Source organism: Gymnogyps californianus, chromosome 3, assembly GCF_018139145.2.
Source record: "Gymnogyps californianus isolate 813 chromosome 3, ASM1813914v2, whole genome shotgun sequence".
Classification (NCBI taxonomy): Eukaryota; Metazoa; Chordata; class Aves; order Accipitriformes; family Cathartidae; genus Gymnogyps; species Gymnogyps californianus.
Window position 1 is genome coordinate 93,884,222 of NC_059473.1, and position 19,639 is coordinate 93,903,860.

Here is a 19,639-nt window from a genome sequence, read left to right on the forward strand (position 1 = left end):
TGACAAATACATGCAGGCAAAGCAAAGCACCAACACGCTGCTACATCTCTTTGCAAGGAAGATGCAAACACCCGGTGTCACTGTAGAAATTCTTGCATATCCCTTGTCTGATCTTTACAGCATACAGCACATGGTGTTTGCAGACATGAGCTTGCAGAGCTGGTATTGCTCTGAGGTCTATAGTATGGATTGTAAGGAATATCCTTTCCTATTGTACTGCTTCACCAATAATAATACCACGGTGCTGGTGAAACCATCTATGAATTGGATCAGAAAAGAAGTTCATTTCACCCACAATACCATGGACTGACTAATCAGCAGCCAGGCAGCACACTGAATGAGTGCAAGGCGGTTCATGTTCTGTGTTTTAAATTCTTGCACTAGATTTTGCAAGTAGTAATAATTGATTCTATCAATGTTTTGCTAATTTCCTTCTTAAAACACTTGTCAGTCATGCTGGGCAATGAGTCAAACAATAAAGGGCAGGCCTTTGGCTTTTGTCTGAATTGCTGGGACTCTTGTTAGCAGATGCTCTAATCCAACATGAATAGGTATTGTAATTAATGCAGATATATACCTGCAAGAAAGTGCAAATGGCTCCTTCCTGATACAAAAGGGACTCAGATCTCTTCCAGGAACAAAGGGAAAAAGCATAGAAATCACTGATCTATGTAAAGGGTGCATATGCTGTTCAATATGATGTTTCCTTTAACCAACACAATAATTCTGAACACACGGAAAGCAGCTTTTCAGAACAGTACTGGGGAGTGTGTGTGGGTGTTTCTGGTGGCTAAGTTGAACATCCCTCAGCAGTGTGCTCTTGTACGCTAGTATGCCGAGCTGTACTAGCAAGAACGTATCCAGCGGGTTGAGGGAAGTGATTATTTCCCACTGTTTGGCATCTGAAAGACCACATCTGGAGTGCTGTGCCCACCTTGAGACTCCCCAGCATGGGAGAGAGACAGACAGACTGAAGCAAGCCCAGTGGAGGGCCACCAAGGTGGTCAGGGCTGCAGCTCATGACATATGGGAGGGGCTGAGCAGAGCTGGGTTTGTCCAGCCTGAACAAAGGGAGGCTGAGACCTCTGACTGCTGTCCTCAGCTATCTAATTCTGGTTATAAAGAAGGCTGAGAGGACACAATTTGCAGGAAAGAAAATTATGACTACCTATAAGGAAAAAAAAAAAAAAGATCAGAGTGAAGGTGGTTCAGCACCGGAACAAGTTGCCCAGCGAGGCTGTGAAATCTCTGTCCCTGGAGATTTCACAACTTGGCTGGAAAAGGCCCCGGTCTGACTTTGAAATGAGCTCTGCTTTGAGCATGAGGTTGGACTAGATGACCTGAAGAGGCCTTTTCCAACCTAAATTCTTCTATGATTCTAACTACTGGATACAAACACTAATATATTATTGCATCTGCCCCCACTTGCGCTTCAGGAGCTACAATTGCTCTTTCCCTTATAACATATGGACTTTCCATAGTGCTGTAATATAGTAGTGCTGTAATATATCCAGTACATTAGATAAAAATGTAAGTCCATTTCTTCAGAATTTCTAGAAAATCTGATGTGCAATGCAGTAAGACATTGGAGGCACATTTTGTAGTGTATGACTTAACTGCCGGGGAGAAGTTCTACTCTGAAAATCAAATCTGGTAGGAGCTTGCATATAAGCTCTACTAAGAACTGTAAATAAAACAGTATCCAGGATGGTAAAGGGCATCTCTGGCACATACCATTGGCAAGTCTATCTTTCAGACTAAAGAAAGATAAAGATAAGCATATATATGCTTAAAGGTTTCATAAAAGACTCATTCAAGTGACAAAAATCCACCTTGTGAGCAATTTTGCTCCCCTTCCCCCCACTTTTTTTAAAAAGGAAAATCTCCCAGAATATTACTGGTAGTTTCAGCTGCTACAGTCGTCAGATACAACCCCCCTATAATTACATCCTACTGACATAGGCATAAAAGTGGTTTCTTCTCATTAAGGCTTGCATGGAGGGCAAAATAAGATTAAGAAGTGACTAAGAATTTACGGTAAAAGGATGTCATTTCCTTTTGCTGAATTTCTTTAGTCCTGAATCAGTTAAAATGATATTTTCTTACTTCCTTTGTGTTTAGGTATTAAAAATTGCTCTTGTTTAGTTGTATTCCAGTAATACCAACTAAATTGGAGGCCCAGTTGTACTGGGTCTTGTCCAAACACACGATACAAGTTTTCACTTGGAAGAGATCTCTTATAGCAGAATTACAGAAAACAGACGCAGCAGGAAAAAAGAAAGCTTGTTGTTCCCATATCACAGCGGGAGACCACGGCACAGAAAAGGTAAGGGACTTGCCTAAGGCTACGCGGAAGGTCTTTATATGTGGAACAAACCTGAACCTTTTAAGTCCCAGCCTAGTCCTGCAGTCACAAAACCATCCTCCACTCACCCACCACTTGCTTTGCTATAGTTCCTCAGGACTGTGATTGAGAAGATTACTGTGGGCAAAGTGTTAATTCACAATAGATGGGAAAAGTGAGTCAGGAGAGGGAATCAGTACAGTTAAGCAGCGTATTAATCAAAATGAAGGTAAATATTCAGGAAAGCCAGGTGCAGGTTAGATTAGCACCTGGTAGACATAGTTCTGCAGATTATCCATGAAAAGCAGAAACAATCCTCAAAGCAATACATAAGAATAGTCTTGGAAAGATATTTTTTCCAAACCTCTATAACCTTTTGTTCTCAGTTTTCCCAGAAACTCTAAAAGCAATGGAGCATTGTTATTAATTATTATTATTAAAGAACAAAAGAAAAATGTTTGCATTTATCCACCCACACAGTCAAATCTTGCCCCTCTATCCTTCATTCCTCCCTCCAACACTGAACACTTTTTTTACTGCCATTCAGCATATTATGCCTAAAATTAGACTGTAAGCACTTTGGGGGAGGGGAGAAACCCAGTCCTATTAGCCTTGCAAAACTAAAAGCATACTTTTAGGTGCTGTAAAACACAACACTAGCAACAAAAGTAAAAGGATTAAGTATTCTGGAATATTTTCTGTAGTTTCTTTACCACTGACATGCTTTCCTTCAAAGTAAACCAATAGGCAGGATTCACTTTCTATCTTTTTTAATGTAATCTGTTCACTTGGGCCATGCAATGAAAGCACCTCTCTTTTTCCCCAGCTAGAACTGAAGGCATGAAGGATACAGCAACGCCTTTCACCTGGCTGGACATTAAACAAGGATCTGTCCAACAAAAATAAATCTCTAAGGTTTAAGCGCCACAGTGGTCAAAGTGTATCAGAAGTTGTTCTTTCCTATCATGAACTATTTCTCCAGTGATAGATGAAATGTAGAAGATTGCATTAAGCCCTGGATAGTAATTTTACAACCCTCAATAGAGGAAAAAGTATTTTCGAATGCTATCATTTGAACTGTGTGCTATGCTACATGCTATACAAGAGGATGCTGCTGTAGGTAGAGAGTAGTACAAAGCAAAACACAGAGCAATTATATTTGGCCTCTAGTGGTTCAATCTGGATCATATATTTGTTCAGGCTGAAAAAAACAGATGGTCTTTCCTCATGCATTCAGTATCAAACAGTAAAACATATGCCTTAGGCAGCAACTTCCCATAAAATTATTCAAGCACTGCCATAGTCTTGTATTTTATCAAAAGCAGCAACTTCCATTTTGTTTCAGCAGTAATCAGTTTTGATGCAGATCCTTTCATCTTATTCCCCTGCTTCTGAAAGCATACACTAATTGGAGAAAAGCCAATTTATGAAAGATAATATAACTTAGAAGCTTTGATATTTATTCAATCTGCCTCTCATAAACTTTTCTTACTGGTTAATTAGGAACTACCAATTCTCCATTTATTTAATTTTCAACAGAATTTTACTATAGTTTGTGATTTAAGGGCTGTTCATATGGAAGAGGATGTTCAGCTTAAAGCAATTGTTAAAACATTACTCAGGGAATATCGTAAGCATAAAAAATACACTCAGGGAAGATCTTTAAAAGCTATTTTGCTACATTATTTACTGCTAGAATTAAAATAATTAAAAGTTACACATGTGCAAACAGTTTTATGACCTGTTCTGTAAATAATAAAAACGTATCACTGTTAAAGTGACATAATTAAGCGATTAGACCACCAGAGTTATGTGCCGGTATTATTTGAAGTCTGATTTAATCCCCATAAATGCAAGGACATTCAGGATTATGACCAAAACAGTTTGCAAACCATTGGCAGTGTCATTATCCTGGGTTTTGTATAGAAGGTAGAAAATGTTTGAAAGCTTTTGCTAACCTTAACTACCACCAAAAAGTAGCTCTTATTTTTCCCACTGTACAAAGTCAGAACTAATGCAGTTGCTTGCAAACTTGCAGAAAGTTGTTTGCATTCACGAGGTCTGAGTCTACAAAGAAGCTATTAGAGCCCCTCCATAAGTAATTCCTTCTCACAGGCAGGACCAGTGCCCATGTTTTCTTAACAGTGATCAGGATCTTGCTGAGTTGAGTACCCAAGTACCACCTTTAAATGATTTTTTAATTCTTGAATGCATAAAATCTGTGTGAGGCATTAGATAAATAAATGTGCTGAAGATTATCCTGGCTGTATAGCACCAATAGATCCATTACAGGCTTAGATACGTGGATACAATACCCAGTAAAAACCCTATAAAGAAAGGAAGGAGAGAGATGGTCATTCATGGCACTGTTATACTTTCAGTTGGACTATTAGTTTTGGTGAACAGTTCTCACAAAAAGCACAGAGACAGACATTTGATAAGCGAGTTGCCCTACACAAGGTCCCTGCCTCGGCTAGATGCTGTCGGCACTCACAACCCTCTTGGTGCGTGAGAAAGGGAGACCTCATGGCTTCAGCGTGCCATGGAGCTGACAGGGACAGAGGAAAACAGCATCTCCTGGACTAGGAGTTACTGTTATATATACACACAATTTGCAAGGCACTGAGTTCCCATAGAGGAGAAGGCATGCATATTGTTGGACTGAGAGCTGGTGTACCACGTTGCATCCCGGAGCAGACGTGTACACTGAAGACAGGAAGGCAGCAGAAACCTGACAGCTCCCGTCAGCCTCAGTGCGCTTCCTGGTGTCCCTGAGCAGACAGTTCTTGGAGGTGGGTGGAAATAGCCTCTTCGATAGGATAAGGAAAGACAAACGCCGAAGCATTTTCCTAGCTTCAGGAAGAACTGAAAGTGAAAACGTCGGCTAGCACAGGCATGAGGAGGACATTTACGCATGTCCTGTGGTATCTGCCTTAAAGTGTAATCTTTTCAACATTTCTATAAAACAGATAATGCACTGCTGACATGGTGGAAAAGAATACAGTTTAACAGTTTTGATAGCGCAAGCCATGTGGATTAAATTTTCCATCATTTATAGTTTCAATGTGACTTGTTTATGCAAGAAAATGAGATATGACAAAGGTTATTACAATTTGTAAAAAATGTTTGACAAAAGCCACATGGAGAATAAGCGCTCTCCCATAGAAAAAGCTCATAAATTTCTCCTGTAGGCTTTCTTTAAAATGACTTGCACTTCAACCTTTTCTTCAAGTGGAAGAGTGTAACACATTAAGGGCTTGATACTGCGCTGCCTTCTACCCAGAAATAGCACAACCCTGTCTATGGAGAGGTGGAGTATGAAGACCTCATTGTCTTAAAATGTGAAAATAAACTGGATAGGAAACTTTAAAAACAATTTTTGAGATTAAAAAATAAATTTGCAGCAAAACCAGCTTTTTATATATTCTTTCTTTGGATTAATTGTTACCTTTTTCAGAAATATAGAAATTTGGACTGAATTTCATGTCTGAATTTTTTTAAGAACTGAACTTGCTGCTGAAGCAACTTGTTTAGAAAGGTGAGTTTTGTCAGGCTCTGATGAATAAATTTTATTCAAACAATATTTTATTTTTTTTCATTCCCCTATGGGACATTTATTCATTCAAAAAAAGTGTTGTCAACCTAAATTGACCTTTTCTGTCATATTTTTAAGGAGTCATATTTTTAGCGGTGTCTGCTAAGTAATTGTATTTGGCTTATTTTGACAAAGCAATGAAAAGGCTATAACAGGAGATGTAATCAAAACCAAGCAAATTAAATAGCTCAGATACCTATGGGACACCAATCAAAGTGTCATTAAATGCACATTTGATAATCCATTCCATCACAGACAAAAAATAAAACATCAATGTAAATTTCTCCAAGGATCTATAAAGCAGGCATCATTCCTCCTTGAGCAAGCACATCAGCTTAAAAGAAAACAAAACAAGAAATGCTATTCTGACAGGTTTAATGGTCAGAGATACTTGTGACCCAGATATTTTCTAAAATGTATTCATTGGCTTCAACAGGAGACATTTTTGACCCAAAAATAAGAATAAAGCATGTGTTCTTCCAGATTTTAACTATTTTAAAGATTGGGAAGCATGATACTGATTTGCATCCCAGGATCCTTGTTTGCACTTACAGGTGCCTCAAGTCTGTAGAAAATGACAAAACACTCCTTGTATCACACCCAAAGAGTAGGTCTTTTTGTAGACCAAAATTTTCAAATGTGAATGCTTATTTTAGTAAATAAAATCTGTATTTAGACAACTCTGTAGATATTTTTTTTTCTTGTGCATCAAATAGCTCTAACTCCCAATGACAAGTCTGGTAGCTCACCTAGCAACCTTTGCTTCACCACAGATATTTCCCAAGAAAATTAACTTAAAATATGAATAGAAAATATGTTGTATTTATCACTGAGCATTGGTCGCATCATTTATATAGTTTTTTAGAACATATACGAAATTAAGATAAAAACTTTATTATAATGCAATGGAGAAAATCAAAAGAATTACAGGATGAAGCTGGAGAAATGAAAACCACTGCATAATCTTTTTTTGTAAAATCATTTGTCCATTGCAGTCTATTTATTCCAACCTTGTCCACAATCTAGGGCAAAGGGAAATACTCAGATAAACTTTTTCTGTAAAAGTGTTTGCTAACACACTGTACTCAGATCTCTTGCTAACCAGAAAAATAATCCTTAATATAAGAAATGTGTAGATGTGTAAGAAAGAAATGTGTTCTGGTAATTACCCACATAATCCACTTCAAAATCAGCTTTTCAGGTCTTCAGATTTTAAGATAGAAATACTGCCACTACCACATGTTTGTTTTTTGAAGTAACAGAGCAAAATCAAAAGAACAGAAGAATTGTAGGACTGCTGGGTATTTTTTATGCCGCAAGTAACAGTCTCTTCTTTGCTCAGTGCTGGGAGTGCAGCTCTGGCTCCGGTGGAGCTAAGGCAGGATTGATTGTAATGGGGCCAGACGTCACTCACCTTCATTATCTAATTGTTCATCAGTGGCCAACAGTGCCATGGCTTTGGCAGCTAAAACTAAGTAGAAACCATACTGGGTTGGAAAAAAAAAGCGTGTTTAAGCCTCTGGAGTTAATCCCACTCAGTGTGACTCAGCCAGACCCCTAGTAAATCACACCGTGCCAGGGAATGGCCCTGTTACTCCTGATGGCTCCTGATGGTCTACACCATTAAGTGGTGAGGACTGCCACTAGCATCCTTTTGGCCTGGGTAAAATAACACTTTCCTAGACACTTCCTGGGTATGGTCTGGGAGTTACTATGTATCTGGATGAAATTTTTCTCTGGACTTGCTAGTACATCTTTTACTATGGACAGGTACTTCTGGATGTCAAGTTATTGTGTTGAAAAAACATTATTACACTTAAGTCCATACCCAAGCACTATCAAACAACCATATTTAAAAGATGAGCTGTAATTTATGATCACTAAGACTATTTCAATATTGTTTTACATCTTAATTGAAGGTAAGGACGGAGGCAAAGTCTATTGAAAATGTAATCATTCAAATTCAGGTGCCTGCTTGGCATATTTTAACAAAATGCTTGGGATTAAACTACTTGCAAGATTTGGGATTAAGACAATTAGCCCAACATGACTATGATAGGTTGATACTGTGGGAAGCACCCAAGGATCAGCTGTGCATTTTCACCTGAAATATTTCATCCTATTGAAGAGCTCTGGAACATAAATCAATCTCCTTATTTCACCCATTTTTCTCTAGTAGTATATTACGTATTGGATTTTGCTTTGGGTTTACGTTTGTTTTTCAGTGGTGTATGGTCAGTAACATAGAGAATTAAAGGAGTTCTTCATGGGAAAGGACCACTCAAATGCAGTCATGCAAATATACTGCTGCAGTACATGAGTAAAAGGAACTCCTTTTCATCATAACCCTCAAGAAGGCCCCTTATACCCCAAGTAACCCTTGGCTACTTCTATAAATTTTTATTATTCCAGACATGTGAACAAAGTAGTACGCACAATGAACAAAGTAGTACCTACAAATCCTCCAATAATAGCTTTCCAGACTGCAAAATAACACAATTATTATGGCAGCAACGTTCACTTTCATGATATAGATGAAGAATCTATGGGATACTTGGCTTTGTATGGGGATTCCAGTTTATTTGCTGTCACTAAATGCTATTAAGTCTCACACGTTACCAGAATACTGGATAAGACAATAAACCACACTTTTTTTTTTTAATAGAGAAAGGTATTTTAAGTGGAAACATCAGAGTTTTGATGTGTATTGTACCACACCACTATATCAGCTTGTGATGGCTGTGGGAGGAATGGTACAAAATGATTAAAAATGACAAATACCAGTTAATCTGCTCACTTCATGATGCTTTCATTCAGCAGATTGATTAAGAAAGGAACAATTTATCACCTTTTTAATAAACTGAAATACAGAAGAATATTTTTAAACACTCCATTCAGGAGAATGAGGATGAAAGAGCAAGTCTGTCCTGAATGAAACCATATATTCATGACAGATTTTCAAAAAATGGTAAGCATAACACAGTATTCAACAGTCCAGGCTACCTTATAGACCCAACACCCCTCACAGCTACCACAGAAATCTAAGCAGCCACAAATGCCAGGGCTCATTAAACTTGGCAGAATAATGTCATAATGGCATCAAGAATAAATGTTTTTGAAAATTTCTTCAATGTACCAAGATCTAGGTCTTCTTCCTCTAATTTAACTTACTCCTATTAACTAATAGCTGGATTTTGGTCTTTACTGAAACCTTACAGTTGAAATCAGTGGAAGTATGGCTTGTGTTGGGAATTATGAGCTGACTCATAAATATTACCAGAGCAAAGAAAATCCTGTTAATTTCCTATAGTTTTCTCCCAGTAGTAAACAAGGATATAAATGGAACACAATATTTTTTCAACATAATGCATTGTTAGTGTTAAACTTACTTCTAAGAATCAATCACTGCACTTTAGCTCAAGGGTGTTCGGTTTTATACCACACCATTAGTCTTGTCTTCCTTAATCTAAATAAGTTCTGCGCTTTCTGGAATCTGAAGTGCCCTTTCTTGTTGTTAGGCAGCAGTACTAACAGACCAGGACCTGATGGCAGAAGCATGTGAGATTGCAAAAGAAGAAGAATCCCATCTTGAAGGGTTCAAATGATGACGAGAATTTCCTGGGTTTAATGTATTTATAGCAACCCTTATCTCCTCTCTCCATGGGGTTCTATGCTCACCCATATGATATCGACATGAAAGCAGCACAAAGTCTCAAAAATGGGGGGAAGTGGGGTGTTCACCTATTTCCTTGTATGCTTTAAGTTTCTTAGTGTTTAAAAGCAGAGAGCAGATATGCACTTTGTCAAGCACTAGGCCTCGCTGAGGTGGGTGCAACAAACAGCTTGTGGTTTTATATCACACTGTTTTGAGAACAGAACAGCTCTCACAGTGACCTAAAGCAAGACGTAACACTTACTTTTCAAAATAAGGCTTTATTCTGTCTGAGTCTCTCCAGTCGAAGCCCAATGATGTGACTCATTTTCCTCTATTTTTCAGAGTCTTTTATCTCATAATCGATGCAATTGGAAACAGGGCTACATAATTTCTTCCGTGCATCAGACAAGATATTCTGAAGTCCCTACAATGTACCGCGGCTAAGCACACCAGCAGTGGCTGCACGCAGCAGCATGGAAGGGCAGCACCTCGTGTGCCCACAGCAGGACCTGCCTCTCCTGGGATGTTTGTGAGGAAGTCGGCTGCCGCTCACACGTCTGGCTTCTGTGTGCTAACGGTATGCTTATACATTGCTTTGGCAACAATAATATTTCTGTTTTGATAATGAGTTATTTTATTAAATGCTGAGTTGCAAAGGTTCTGGAACAACTATTATGCTTATGCAGAATGTTAAATACACAAAGTGATCACTGATTTTCCATATGGGGAAAAACTTGCCCTTTGAGCTTCTTAAACACATTAAAGCTGCTGCTTGTCTGTTTGAAACAACACATGAAGGCGCTTTTACTTTCCAACATTTTATCTTACAGTGGCTTGCACTCTTTGCCAAAATCACCCTGCTCAGAAATTAGTGTGAAACAAGTTTGCATTTTGAAGACATATTACAGGCACAGAGATAACTTCATATGAATTTTACTTTAGCAGATCAGTTTCCTTTCACAGATGCTAATCCTGCAAGCACTTACTCAAGTGTTCAAGGTCAGGCTGGACAGGGCTCTGAGCAACCTGATCTAGTGGAAGATGTCCCTGCCTACAGCAGGGGGGTTGGACTAGATGGTCTTTAAAGGTTCCTTCCAACCCAAACCATTCTATGATTCTATGTGCATAGTTTAATCAGAGATGATTGCAAGTACATAGTTCCAAACACTGGCTGTATGCTTCAAGTTTGGAGAAGCAGCCCCGGAGATCCCTTTGTTGACCACACAGTTAAACTCAGTTTTCTGGAGCTTCAATATACAAAGTACTAGCCTTCAGTAGTTGCACGGAACATCCTAGGAAACAGGATTGTAATTTCCCACAACTAGGGGACAGGCAGACATGCATCTCTGCTTGAAGGAGAAAAACACCTCTCTCACTAGAAGGAGGTGCAGTTAGTTGGTGTATCTGCCCCAGCTAAGAATGATTCCTGGCTGTGCAAGTGCCAAGGGAACATCTCTCTGTTGTACCTCTATGACTCCCACCACAGCATCTTACACCCTTCAGTGTACTCAGTCCAGACAACTCCATCGTGAGACACAGTAGTGTTGCTTCCCTATATTAACAATGTGGAGCAGAGATACATGATATTCTGGCCTCCTACAATTAAAAAAGATTCACATTAAAAATCAGTACAGGCTGGGCACTGAAAGGCTTTTGCAAATTCTGAGTCTCTGAGAGTCTAAATTCCTAACTGTCTTTAAAATGTTAACTCAAGTGTACGTGAGAAGCTTGTGAGAGTTGAGAATTGGTCCTTCCTAGGCTAGGAGTGATTTAAGCTATGTATGGGACCCAAACAGAGCACTCACACAGCCAGGAATCGTTCTTAGTTGAGATACACCAGCTGACTGCACCTCCTTGTAGTGAGAGCGGTGTTTTTCTCCTTCCAGCAGAGATGCACATCTGCCTGTCTCCTAATTGCTCAGGAAACGTGACAAGCGAAACAGTGGATTCAGGGTGAGCCAAAAATTTTGTATATATTTATCAGTAAAAAACAAGTTCTGCTAGCTGAACCTTTTTCTTTTCATATATTTTGTGACCTGTTATGAACATTTATTTATGTAGATTTAAAGAGTAAATGCTGAGCAGGACTAGGCATCTTGATTTAACTGAAAAATCATGTAACAGTATCCATCCAGCCATATGAGAACACACAGATGAAAAAGTAACCCAATCAACCAATATATCAAAGCAACAGAAACCCTTTTCAACTTAACAAGATCATTTAGTCAAACCTTCCTATAAAACTGTATGAAATAAATAGTTTTGCAGTATGTCCAGAGCATCACTGAGCTCAGACAATCACAGGCAAATAAATAACCAAGGACTTGTCTGTTAAAATCATCATATTAATCTCTAACAAAGCTAAAGTTACACTGGCTTCTTTTACAAAGGGAATTCATAAACATCACAGTCTCATGTTGGCTGGAAGGGACCTCCAGTGGTTTTCTTGTCCAACCCTCTGCTGAAAGCAAGTTCAATTACATCAGCTTGGTCAGGGCCGTGTCTAGCTGAGTGGTGAGTATCTGCAGGGAGGGAGGCTCCACCGGCCTCTCTGGGCAGCCTGGTGCAACACCCGACTGCCTGCACCGTTACAATTTTCTTCTGAATATCAAGTTGCAATTCTTACATAAGAAACACTGAGCATCACATTACTTTACTCCTCAAAGTATAATCACCAAATTTCTTCTTTTTTTCAGATCACAAGACTGCATCACTCAATCTACTAGATTAAGAACAAGTGAGCTTGATGGGCTGGGATGACAGGATGGTCTGCATCCTCATCCTCCTGGTGCTAATCTCTTATAGCTATCACCTCTTTACCCCAATAACCTCACTTAATTTGTACCTTTTGGTTGAAAATCTGTAAACCTAACATTGAAGCACTGAGGTCAGATATCAAGGCCTCTCAACCCAAAATAGTCTCACAGTTCTCTGTAGTATCCTCATTATCTGGATTGCTATTCTTGGCACTCTCTCTCCTTTTATTTTGCCTGTTATTTTTCCTGCAACCCAGGCAAGAACAAAGCTAAAACGTTGTTTTTACTATAATGATAGACATGGTTTACTTTGTATATAACTCGACTTATTTGTTCATACTTGTTGTGGTTTGACCCCAGCCAGCAACTAAGCACCACGCAGCTGCTCCCCCCTCCCCCCTCCCAGTGGGGTGGGGAGAAGGATAGGGGAAAAAAGTAAAACTTGTGGGTTGAGATAAGAACAGTTTAATAACTAAAGTAAAATAAAATATAATACTAAATAATAATAATAATATAATTGTAATGAAAAGGAATATAACAAAAAAAAAAGAAATAAAACCCAAGAAAAGACAAGTGATGCACAATGCAATTGCTCACCACCCGCTGACCGATGCCCCAGCAGCCATCCACCCCTCCCAGCCAACTCCCCCCTGTTTATATACTGGGCGTGATATTCTATGGTATGGAATACCCCTTTGGCTAGTTCAGGTCAGCTGCCCCGGCTATGCTCCCTCCCAGCTTCTTGCACACCTGCTTGCTGGCAGAGCATGGGAAACTGAAAAATCCTTGGCTTAAGATAGGCGCTACTTAGCAACAACTAAAACATCAGAGTGTTATCAATGTTATTCTCACATTAAATCCGAAACACAGCACTGTACCAGCTACTAGGAAGAAAATTAACTCTGTCCCAGCTGAAACCAGGACAATACTCCTTTTAGTTTGTCAGAGGATTTTATTTTATGTTACTGAAAATGCAAAAAATCCCACCAAACCTAGGCCACTGAAGTAAAAAAACAGGATGCATGTTAATGATATCTTGATTATATAGATTATCTCTTGCCCAGCACTGAATGATTTTCTAGCTATTAGCTGGTATTTTCAGATACAGAAGCCCTGAGTAGCTGTTTTGAGGGGCTGACGTACTCAGGAGTCCTAGTTTGCCTGTGGAGCACTTTTGAGGCTCAAGCCAGTAATTAAATGCCCAGGCACAGATTCAGATGTCCAGTAGTACAGCACTTTCATTTGCAAATGTATTTATCACATCTTTAGCAGGCTGTGTGATGTCTTTCCACAATGTGTTTCTTCTACCTGTGGCCACAGCCCAGTAGGTCACACGCTGCACCCACCTACCTTATTAGCTTTTTTGGCTTTCGATGAAGAATGGGGATTTGTAATGAGATACCTACAGGATCTGTTTGAAAGACTAGAAGGCCACTTCAGCCAGTGTGCACATGCATCCAGCTGTACTGCACATGCATCCAGCGGTGGCTGTAATGCTTTTGTAAGTATGTAGGTAAACAGAGAGAATTACTTTAAAAAATGAATATTCACATATTTCTTAGAGCTCATGACTGGGAGTGACCATGAGGTCACTTAGGTGGGCTTCTGAACAGTACTGGTGACCGCTGCACTTCAGGAGACTGAACTTTTCCATGCCTTCGGGACCTGGGAAGAGCACAGCCCATCCACAGGGTCCTGCAGCTACAAGCACCGTATAGGAAGGACCACATGACTGCAATGGGCAGACCACGGCCCGGCTGCAAAGAAAAGCCAAAATACCTTCTGAGTCCCTGACAATTTGATCTGCAGGAAGACTTTTTCCTGACTCCAGATTGACCCATTTGATCTCCAGGAAGTAACAAGAAGTAAAATGCAGGCATCTAAGAAAACTTTCTTGGTACTATTTTAGACGTCTGCCTTGCATGCATCTAGTGGCCTGTCCCTAGCTGTTGTCACAGCTCTTTGCTTCAGAGGAAAGAGGAGAGGGGAACCGAAAGTATTTGGTTGATTTTGCTTTATGGACAAAAAGAAAAATCTCAGTTTTTCTGAGTTTTTTCCCTCCCACTCAGTTGCTGTCAATTGAAGCACTTATGCCCGAGTTTCACTTCTAATCATCTTGCTGAGGACATGACAGTATTATCAAAGCTTCTTCTGAAAAATCCAATTTTGCAATAGCAGGAAAAAGTAAAATGAGAATGTCTTTAGACAGAAAACATTTATAGAGACTGAAGATAAAATGACAATTCTGATTTGTTCCTGTATTTTCAGTTTTGCTCTCTTATTACAGCCTGTTGCCTACTGCCTCAGGAAGCCTTTGGCTAGTTGAATGTGCATCAGCTAACACCTAAATGAAGAACACAAAAGTTTCTTTAAATTGTTTGATTTTTCAGAATTTCAAAAAAATGTAAACTTAGTAATGAAAATCCATGCAAGTCTGCTTTGTCATGGAACATATTTTGCAATGAAGTGCTTTGCCATTCACTGTCCGGATGATCACAGTGGACCAGACTCTTGCAGCAGTGGTTGGTTGTGGATGCCAAGGGAAGACCCTGTGGAGGTGGCAAGCCGGTTCCTTACCAGTGGGCTGTGGCTCAGGGGTTTCCCAAACCTCAGGCTGTGGACGTGGACAGACTCTGCTGCTATCAGGTTGCCTAATCACAGGTCTGGAGTCCATGTGTATTTTTCACATGCATACACAAACCATGAATGATTTACAAAGTTTAAGTATGAACTCTATGAAGATGTATCTTTTAATTTGTTTCCCTGAACCTACTCCTTAATAATTGTACTGATGCGACCTCTGTGTGGCATTCTGAGAGGCAGTTAATCACCATTCCTGTTCATCTGCTCTGTTTGCATCTTGGCTTTATAAATCCTTATTATATGTCAGTACAGAATAAATCTTTTTTCAGGAACTAGGGAAGATACAGACAGAAGTGAGCTCTAATTTCCAAATTCTAATCCAATGACCACTGAACCCAGCCCATGTCAGGCCAAGCAGGCTTGCAGCATTAATGAATGCTGGTGTCTATTTTTCGTGACTCACAGTGGGGTGATGTGTCTGGAATAATCTCTGCCCGCTTCTGTAGCTTCATGACCAGATTTGTTGACTGGAGACAGCTTACACTATGAGGCTGAGCTAGTCCAATGCTTTAACTGTATGTATAGTAGTGAATATTTACACTTTGCACTACAGGGACAATAACATATTGTTATTACATAAAGGGACACTACTGTTTTAAAATATATTTGCAACCTGCCTGATAAGAGGAGTTGGTTGGGACAATACAAATCTATTTTAAAATTGCCATTTTTCTTATTATTCCAGTTACTAGGTAAGCCTCAAATCAGATGTATGGAGAAAAATAAGGGCTAAAATGCAATCATTGCAATGGCATTGCAAAATATCCAAGGGAAAAAAAATTGTCTAATTAGCTAATATACTATGAAATTTGCCCACAATTTGTAAAATAATGATACAGTGTAAGTCCTGCAACACACATGTATAAGGAGTCTTCAGCTCATTAGTCTCTGTAAAAATCAAACTGCTGCTACCAGCTTCAGTGACTCCTGGTCTCCCTGGAGTCAGCACAAACTTGTCTTGCATATGAGAAGACTGAAGCTGGACCATAGGTAATTACTGCACAAATGCAAACAGCTTGCTTTTAAAAAATTCTTCTGAGCATGTTGAATGTATGTGATAGATTTAAACAACATCATAAATGTAAACTGTACTTGAGAAAACTGTGCAGCTGGTAGAGTCCATAAAGATAAAAGAAATGTTTCCATAACATTTAATTTCAAGTTGACGTTTATATAACAAAACCATGGTAAAGCTATGTTTAGCTGAAGTTGTTTGCATATTTTGCATCAGTATCACCAAAGGCTCTCTCCCTCATTTATATAGTTACCACATTTTGGTAACCACATTTATATAGCAGAGGCAACAGCTACCGCAAAAGGAAAACTGAAAACCAGAGAATTTGTAACATTTGGATAAACAAGCCATCAATTCTGGTATTGTAACTAATCAACAACTGGATGTGTTCACTTTTGACTGAAGCAATTGCCCTATTTTCAGTAACGGAGACACACAGCATAGTTTGTACCAAGTTCTTGAACATTTAACTGTGAAAATACCCTAATCAATATGATTTTAGTTTGTCAGACAGAAACACACTATTTTTCTTTTGTCTCTTTCATCTTAAAAGTGTCAGAAGAAATGGCCAACCTTTTAGGCTCATGCAAATTCATCCTTCTGAGTTCATTTCCTCATCAAGCACAAGGCCATAGAAATGTATTTTTTTCAGTGTCTCATTGATTTAGTAGGGAAAGAGGCTTAACATAAGTAGATCCCTTCCTGACTGCCACTGTGATACAGAGAGGGTTCATGGGAAGTTTTCCTAGATGCATTACACTTTTTAAGAGATGCAGAAACATGAGTTACACATTTGTAGGGTGACATCCCATCCCTATTGGAATGAATAAGAGTTTTGCTGTTGACATTAATAAGGTTAAGATTTCCTGAAAGGAAATCAGCCCCTTTTTTTGTAACAAATCTGGTGTTTGAGAAACATGTATTCATTGCAGTAAGCCATAGCAAAGATGGGCCTTTACTGCACTCAAAGGTGTGAAAACACAGTGAGACCATAGCATACGTCAGCCTGCCAAGGTCAGCTTTAAACGAGCTAGCTCGAGTTCTGACAAAGTGCAGCCAAAGAAGCACAGAGGTTAGCTCAGGCTAGCTGTCCCATTATTCACCCAGCTTTGCAGACAGCCTGAGTAGTTCATACTTGCGCTCTAGCCTGGCACAATTACGCTACTCTCATTACCCAGGCTGACTGCATAGAAACTAGCTCACGAGTGTCCTCAACAGCTCCTGCTGACTTAATCAGAGATTTTTCATGCGTAAGAATACAATTTGCAATACAATATCCAAAATAAATTTCTCAAAGGATCTGTTACAGAAGAACAGCAGGTTTATCTTCATCACCACACCAACAAAGAAATTCTTTGTAGACCTAAGGAAATTTAAGTTTTAAAAAAATAACAGAATGTCTTTAATAAATGCTATGAAAAAGCATGAAAATTTCAGTGAAAGGGGAACTCAGGAAATGTTGCGCATCATGATAAGCAAAGCTCAGGGTCTCTACTGAGTATCATTTAGGTTACCTGACATCAGTGGACTACCAAAATACAGAGGAGCCATTTCTCACTACTGTTGGTCCTTGCAAGTCTATGAATAGAAATGAATCCAAAAGAAATAAAAGATTATACATCACACACCTTGATATTCAATGAGTAAATGTCTCAGGAAGATGCTGAGGACAGTGTTTCAGCCAGCACTTCCACATGTCTCCCTCTTTCCATTAGCATCCCTGCTACAGTGCTTTGAATGACATCGCGGGCAGCAATAAATACAGCACAGCATTAATCAGCTTTGTTTATGAAGGGAAACTACTTTCTTAGTAGAATTTCCAGCCTCTTCTGAGAAACCTCTAGTGTTTGAAACAGTAAGTATTTTTGTACATGAGGGCCAACTATGCAAGACAAACCTTGAGTGTCATCCTGAGAGGAGCTCCCAGTGAGGAGACACTTGATGCTGCTGAGCTGGAGGTGGAGTGCAGGGAATAGCACTATGTTTACGGAGCCCCTGTGTGGGCTGTGAAAAAAATAACTTCATTTTTCATTTAAAAAACCTTGAAAAATCAAACCCCAGAAAGTCTTTAGGCCATTTTCTTGTTAAGACAGCCTTGAAAACAAACTGCAAGAAACTAAAGGTAGCACATTATGTAGGATAGTACTGGTAATAATGAATTATATGGCTTATTGGCACAAAATATGAGAGGTGCATTTAAAAATACATAAAAAGTAATTCAGTAAATCATTACTAAGCTTCTTCTTACATAATATTGCATAACAGCAACAAACCCCAAAACAACAGTGATTATCTTCAAGTATTGCAAGTGGTAATAAAATGATTTTATACATTGCACAAGCAAAGAATATTTTTGATAGTAAGAGATGAAGGCATGACTTTGGTCCCCAAAATAATAGCAAGATGAGAGTGGAGGGCTCACAAAGGGAAGATTGTAAAGATACTCAGTATGAATGTAGTGAGATGCTGCAGTGAAGAACTTTCTGGGAGCATGGATGGGTGCTGATCTTAGCTTTGCTTTAGGACATGTAACTGTCTATTCCTGTCAAGAGGATCAAGGGAAGAAATGTAAAGATTAGATGACAGTAGAACACTTGCCAAGGGTCCACAGCAAAGAGATCATCCAACAAGAAATAAACAATCAAGTGTAACTGAATCAGAGCAATAAAAGAAATAGAGGATCAAATCAATGTCTTCTACTATTTTGTTCTCTACTGCATAAGCATATCTAGTTCTTTCATTTTGTTCTAAGAAAATAAAGCTAAGAGAAGTTGTCTGTTACAGAGTGATACTTTTCCATATGCAAAGGTCTCAGCTGTTTGGATTGTGTTTCTATGTACCGTTGACATATGTAGTGGATATATAATGTTGAAATTACAAAGTCCCACAAAGTAACAGCTTTTACTGAACTTTGGAATAAAAGCAAAGTAGCTTTAAATGACTTGAATGTTATAAAAAGAAAAAAGAAAAAACATAGAAAGAAAGATGAGATAGATTGTGGAACAATAGCCTGTTAAAATAACCTAGTCTAATTTTTATAGCTACTCAAGTGCTCAAAACATAGCCAAATTTCCATGATGCTACTGACTTAATGCCTTTGAAGACTCATGCCAACAGACTTCTCATATCTGAACAAAGAAAACAAAAGCGGATCTTTTCCATGAGTTACATACAAATCCTAAGTTAACAGGATCCAGATAAAAAGGTAATAACAACTGACAAGATTAATAAACTACATGAGCACACACACTGCATTGGCAGCAGGTTTCCATCAGCTTGAATCCTCAGGCTTGCCCTTCACTTTTAAGCTCCATGTAGTTGTATTAAACAGATGTCAGACGCATTTTTACTGCACTAGTGGAGCCAAGCATCCAAGCTATCCTTTGTGCTAAGCCTTTTTGAAAACATGGTACGTTTTATTAGAACACATTTTGTGGTCCATATTTGTTTTAGATGCAGGTCAACAGAATAGTCACTGATCAAAAATGCTCTCTTCCACCCATCCAGGTGACAGCACGAGCCTTTTGAAACAAAGGTTCAGGGGTGGTGTGTGAGAAGATGTCTGGAAAAATATATCTAGAAAACCTAAAGAATGTGATGAAATGGGAGCTCAACTACTATAACACACTTC

General features: G+C 39.0%; 1 protein-coding gene across 5 annotated transcripts in view; it reads right to left on the reverse strand.

Moving 5' to 3' along the window:
- The window catches only part of KCNQ5 (potassium voltage-gated channel subfamily Q member 5), a 295,136-nt gene that overhangs the window by 87,267 nt on the left and 188,230 nt on the right, over positions 1–19,639 (reverse strand). The window lies entirely within an intron of this gene.